The sequence below is a fragment of the Saimiri boliviensis genome, chromosome 3, assembly GCF_048565385.1.
Source record: "Saimiri boliviensis isolate mSaiBol1 chromosome 3, mSaiBol1.pri, whole genome shotgun sequence".
NCBI classification, from domain to species: domain Eukaryota; kingdom Metazoa; phylum Chordata; class Mammalia; order Primates; family Cebidae; genus Saimiri; species Saimiri boliviensis.
In genome coordinates this window covers 13138723-13144722 of record NC_133451.1, presented here as the reverse complement: position 1 = coordinate 13144722, position 6000 = coordinate 13138723, and positions in this window count along the sequence as shown.

Below are 6000 nucleotides of genomic sequence, written 5' to 3'. Positions count from 1 at the left end.
ATACTGTGGATATCAGTATCTTTCTCAAGGCCTATTGATATTTGTTCTGTAGGCCAATGCACAAAGTATCCTTGACTTTAAGGAAGAAAGCTATGCATGAGCACAAAGGCATGCATTTATTATTACTAATAATGTTGTGAATTAATTATTACTAAGGCTGATCCAGGTACTGTCATTGCTGAATATCTATCTTGACAAGAATGGATGCTAATATTGAACACCAAATATAACACCCTTTCCTGAGATAACTAGCCAGTCACCTATTGGCCAGTTGATAACATTGGATCCCTTCCATCATTGAGGTAGTAATTTGTATTCTTGGAAATAGATACCTATTCTAAATAACGATTTATTGTGTCTATTGCACTCTGTAAGCATCATTATTTGTGGACTTGCAGAATGCCATTCTCGTCACCTTGGGCTGCAATAACAAACTAACATAAACTGGGTGACTTGAATGACATTTATTTCTCATAGTTCTGGAGGCTAAGAATTCTAAGATTAAGGGGCTGGTAGACCTGATGTCTGGTGAAGACCTTCTTTCTAGTGTGCAAATGACTGTCTTCTTGTATCTTTACATGGCAGAGATAAGAGGAAGGAAGCAAACTCTATCAAATTTTTCTCATAATGGGACAAATCTCATCATGAGGACCACACCCTCATGACTTCATTTATACTCAGATATCTCTGAAGGTTCCTCTCCATATATCATCATTCAATATATAAATGTTGGGAAGACATAACATATTTAATCCACAGCATATCCAATATAACATCTCTTTCAACTAAGGAACTGATTATGTGACAAAAATAAGTAAAACGCAGCTTTTGTTTAAGCAATTTGCTTGTCTTACAGTGTCTAACTTTTTAACTATAAACATTTGACCTAACAAAAAGTGGAGCTTATGCATAGCCTTCCCTGTTGTCAGGGATACTACTTAAAGCTTATTCATAGAATGACCTGTAAGAAACCACCTTCTGGTATAATGCTGTCTTACATAATGCAATATTTGATTTAAACCAATAACCATCATCTAGTGTTATTTTCCCCAAGGTCAAAATACATAGGTCTAGGAACTAAGTAATGGAAGTAAAAGGGGCCATTCTTACTATATTACACTCAATAACTCAGAGAACATTTGAATTCCAGTGGTTGAATTTCTTAAGAAAGGAATGATTCCCTTAGGAGTCATAGCCAAGTTTCTATTAACTTAGAGGCCAAGTAAATACCCTGGACATTTGGGTTCCTCATGTCACTGAACTGACAGACAGAAAACGTGCTTAACATAGGTGCTTGATTTCATTTACTAGAGAGAAATTTAGTTGCTTCTAATCAATAGAGAAAAGGAGAAATATGGTTGGAAATCAGTTAAATTGTTAGAGTAATATTGATATTTATTCTGTATATTCTTTTTTTTCCCCTATGTTATTTTATTGTTATTTGAGCCATGGACACTGACGAAAGCATTAGGAAAACTCTTTTCTCTCAATTCCTTGAATAGTGCTTCTTTCTTTGTTAGTGACCCACATATTTATACAAATTATTCTATCTTTATCGGGTTGCCATAACCTTTCATTTACTGGGACTATTAGAAAGAGAGTGACAATATACATTGTGTCCTCATATTAATTTGAGCTCTTAAAGATAAGAATATACAGAACAGTGATAATTCTGTCAAGGAGCTATCACTGTTCTGTATATTCTTATCTTTAAGAGTGCAAATTAATATGAGGACACAATGTATATTGCCACTCTCTTGCTAATAGTCCCAGTAAATGAAAGGTTATGGCAACCCGATATAGAATATTTTGCATAAATATGTGGGTCACTAACAAAAGAAAGAAGCACTATTCAAGCGGTTGAGTGAAGAGAGAAGGAAATTAGACTAAGTAATAGGAAAACAAAGTTTTGATTACCAACGTGTTTATCTATGCATAACAAGTTATTGAGTTATTTATTCTACCCCTCCAATGTTTACAATACCATTGTTTGAATACTGCTGCTGATGTCTAACATTTACATCCCCGGTGGCAACATAACAGAATTGGCACCCCTGCCACCGTAATTGCAACTAGGGTGAGGCGTATGAGACTCTTAGGACACAAAATTTAAGAAGTCACTCCCTTTTAGGGTGGTAGAAGTTCACAGTGCTATCTGTGCTGAAGTGGTGTTCCTGCTGTATTTTTCCTTAGTGACATCCTGTTGACACTTCTATAATTCTAGACTGACAATATACATTGTGTCCTCATATTAATTTGATACTTCTATGATACTAGACTGACATCCTGTTGATACTTCTATAATACTAGACTGACAATATACATTGTGTCCTCATATTAATTTGAGCTCTTAAAGATAAGAAGCTCTACCTCATTCAAGTCAGTGTTCTTAGTGATTAACATAGTGCCCAGAGCATTGTAGACCCTCATTAAGTGTCTGTTCAATGTAAGTACGTATGGTCTCAAAAGATAAATGTTTGTTTGTTTATACAGGTTTTATTACACAAGTGTTCGCAAACCAACACCAGCACTCTACATATGTTCTTAAGAAGGAGCAGGGTCACTGCTTACAATGAAATAATCAGCATAAATTTCAAGTTAAAATATGAATAAAATATTATATGAGAAGAGTTTAATTAAAAAGAAGACAGATAGTGGGAAATATGGATAGTAAAACCTATATTTAAAGAACAAATCTTTTAATTACTAACTCTTGGACCTGATAAAAGTTACTTAGTCTTACTGTTAACTTCCTTTATTTCTAAAATAGTGTATATTATCTAGAATGTCAACCTTACAGAGATGTTATGAAGAATTAAAATAAGTTTTAAATATATATGGAAATAATCTATAAATTTTAAAATACTACAGAATTGTAACAATTTATATTTAATTATTTTAAGGCTTTTCTAATGTAGCAGTAATCACAGATTACTCAGTGTGATAGATGGTTCTGCATGTATTGATCTTCTCTTTATAATAAAGGTCTCTGATGTCAGTGGAGATTCTCTCTCTGTCTCTTTTTCTCTGTCTCTTTCCTTAATATCTATCCTTAGAATGTACTACAAGTTAAGGACTCAGTGATTTCTATTAGTTGAATTAAATAACCTCTATCAAAATCCACTTGTTTAACATTTTTTGTCACGTGTTAGGTGTCATGTTTATCTTACACGAGTCATGATTCAAACCAAGTAAGTGCCTAAAATTATAAAAATAAAAAAAAAAAACCAAACGGGCAATTAAGTTGATATAACATCACATGAAATTACGTTTTGTGGTTTCAATGAAGCAAGCTGAAGGGAGTAAATACTAAGAATTTCTGCGAGAAGATAAATAACACTGAGCAGAGGGAAAGGAGAAGTGAATTGGTCTAATACAGAGAAAAGCTACGGCACCACCGTGCTCCGTGGTGCTGTCCACGGTGCTGACCAGTTTCTTAATCTTGGGGAAATTAATAGTCCATCCAGTTTCTCCCTGATTTTCCTAACCAGATAAGTGAAGAAATCATAAATGCAGACACAAAGAAAACTCTAATAAATAAAATGGATTGAGGTTGTTGGTGATATTTATATAGCTCTACAATATTGAGGAAACAAGTATTTTTTAAAAGATCATTATTTGAGCATCATTTTTATGAAATCCAAAGTTACCAAGATAGGAACCACAATATGATATTATTAGAATTTCAAAGTAACATAAAATTATAAACATATAAGACACGATATAAAGACTATGCTAGCGTTAAAAAAAACCCACTTTTCACAATGCCAAGACTGAAGTTACATCACCAATCAAAATAGTTTTTTTTTGACAAAGAAATATTGACTTTTTAAAGCTGCATTTTTCTTTCTGAAGAATTAAATTATGAATTCTATTTTGAAATATGTATTATTAATTTTGTATTAGTATGACGGTTTTAATATACTCTTGACTATTATAATTCCTTTTAAATCTATAATTTATTGTATTGGGGGAACATACAGGAGACCCTGCCTTTTGTTTCTTTATCCTATGTCTGATACTTATGTCAGAGTTATTAGCAACAAATTGTCTCTTCTCTTCATGTGCTTTTAACAGCTGTTATCATTAACTGTCAACAACAAAGCTAGAGGTCACACTTAAGTCCTCTTTGTGTTGAAATTGTTTTCTGCTAGACCTTTCCAAATATATAAAATTATCTCTCTATTGGATATGAGCTACTTTCTTTATAATTAAAACAAACTCCATATTTATTTGACCAAGATTTTCTTTTTATGACTCACTACTCTCATAAAACTGTTGTAGTCCACTTACTATTCCAAAAACGTGCCATGCTTTCTATGCTTTCAGGTTTTTGCTGATGCTATTTTCTCTACTCAGAATGTCGTTTTTTTTATATTTTTTTTTCTGGACAAAACTCTGGTCATTTTCAAAGACCTAGTCAAAAAGTTACCATGAAATGTACCAGCAAGAATTATTTATTTTTGATAATGTCACTGTCATAGTTCTTAGTCTGGATAATTATAGCAGGCAATTATAGACGACTGTAGACTAGGAGAAAGCATAAACCATGGTATTAAAAGAATTGGGTTTAAAGTTAGCACACATTCATTCAGCAAATATTTGCTAGAACTTTTCAGGGACTGGACACTTTTCTAGGAACTGTGACGGTGAATAGAATAGTAAAAGTACTTGCCTTCATGAAGCCAAATTTTAAGTCAAAAGTGGTACAAAATCTTAATATAAATGGAAAACATAAATTAATGAACTAATTTTAGATAGTAAAATATATTATGAAAATAATAAACCATAGTAATAGGCCAGTAAGCTTCCATATATGGCAAATGCTTTGCTGCGTTGACTAGGAAAGTCTTCTTTGATAAAGCAAGTTTATCCTGTGTGTGTGTGTGTGTGTGTGTGTGTGTGTGTGTGTGTGTGTACATAGTGTGTGTATGTAACTGAGTAACTGAAAGCCTAAATAAAATGAAGGAGTCAATGATGTAAAGGTAATACTCAAGAAGAAAGAAGGAGATGGTGGATGAGTGTTAAGAGAAGGAGGATTATGGTAACAATGTGGTAACAATGATTATGATAACCAGTATTTGGAACTTTAATGTCTTTCATCTAACTGATTAAAATTGTGCAATTATGAGCTGGGCAATACTACTATTTCCATTTATGATGAAGCAAAATAAGTGTTCAAAAACTTCAAGCTCAACATAAGTCAAAAAGCACAATCAGGTTGCTTAAAAAGGATTTTGGTCTCAAGATGTCTACATTGGCCAGTGAAAGGAACTGCTTTCTGAGGTCTCCTGATGGTTTTTACTTGTAACCAGCATTTTTATAACCAATAATTTACAACTGATACTAGCAAAAAGTGCAAAAAGTAGAAAATGCACACCAAGATACAAAAAAGAATTCAAAGTATAAAGAAAAATTATTATAAATTATTGAGGGCTGAATCTACATGTATATATCCTTTTAAAAATGTGCCTGTGTGCATTCCATATGCAAAAGGACTGAAGTACATAAGTTCATGTACAGAAAAATGGAATAGAAAAACAAATTTTTATTTTTATTTTTATTTTTGAGAAAGAGTCTTGCTCTGTTGCCAGGTGCCAGACTGGGGTGCAGTGGCACTATCTTGGCTCACTGCAAATTCCACCTTCTGGGTTCAAGCAATTCTCCTGCCTCAGCCTCCCGAGTAGCTGGGACTACAGGCACATGCCACGAGGCCCCACTAATTTTTGAATTTTAGTAGAGACGGGGTTTCACTATGTTGGCAAGGATGGTCTTGATCTCTTGACCTTGTGATCTGCCTGCCTCGGCCTCCCAAAGTGCTGGGATTACAGGCATGAGCCACTGAGCCCGGCCAAAAACTGTTTTTAAAAAGGTTAAATTGAAGTAGTGTATAATAATGGATACAATAAAATATGGCATATAATAATAAATATAAATTTCAAAAAGAAATACTGTATGGCAAAATAAAAAGTCAAGTCAGGAAGAATAAAAATGTGTGTG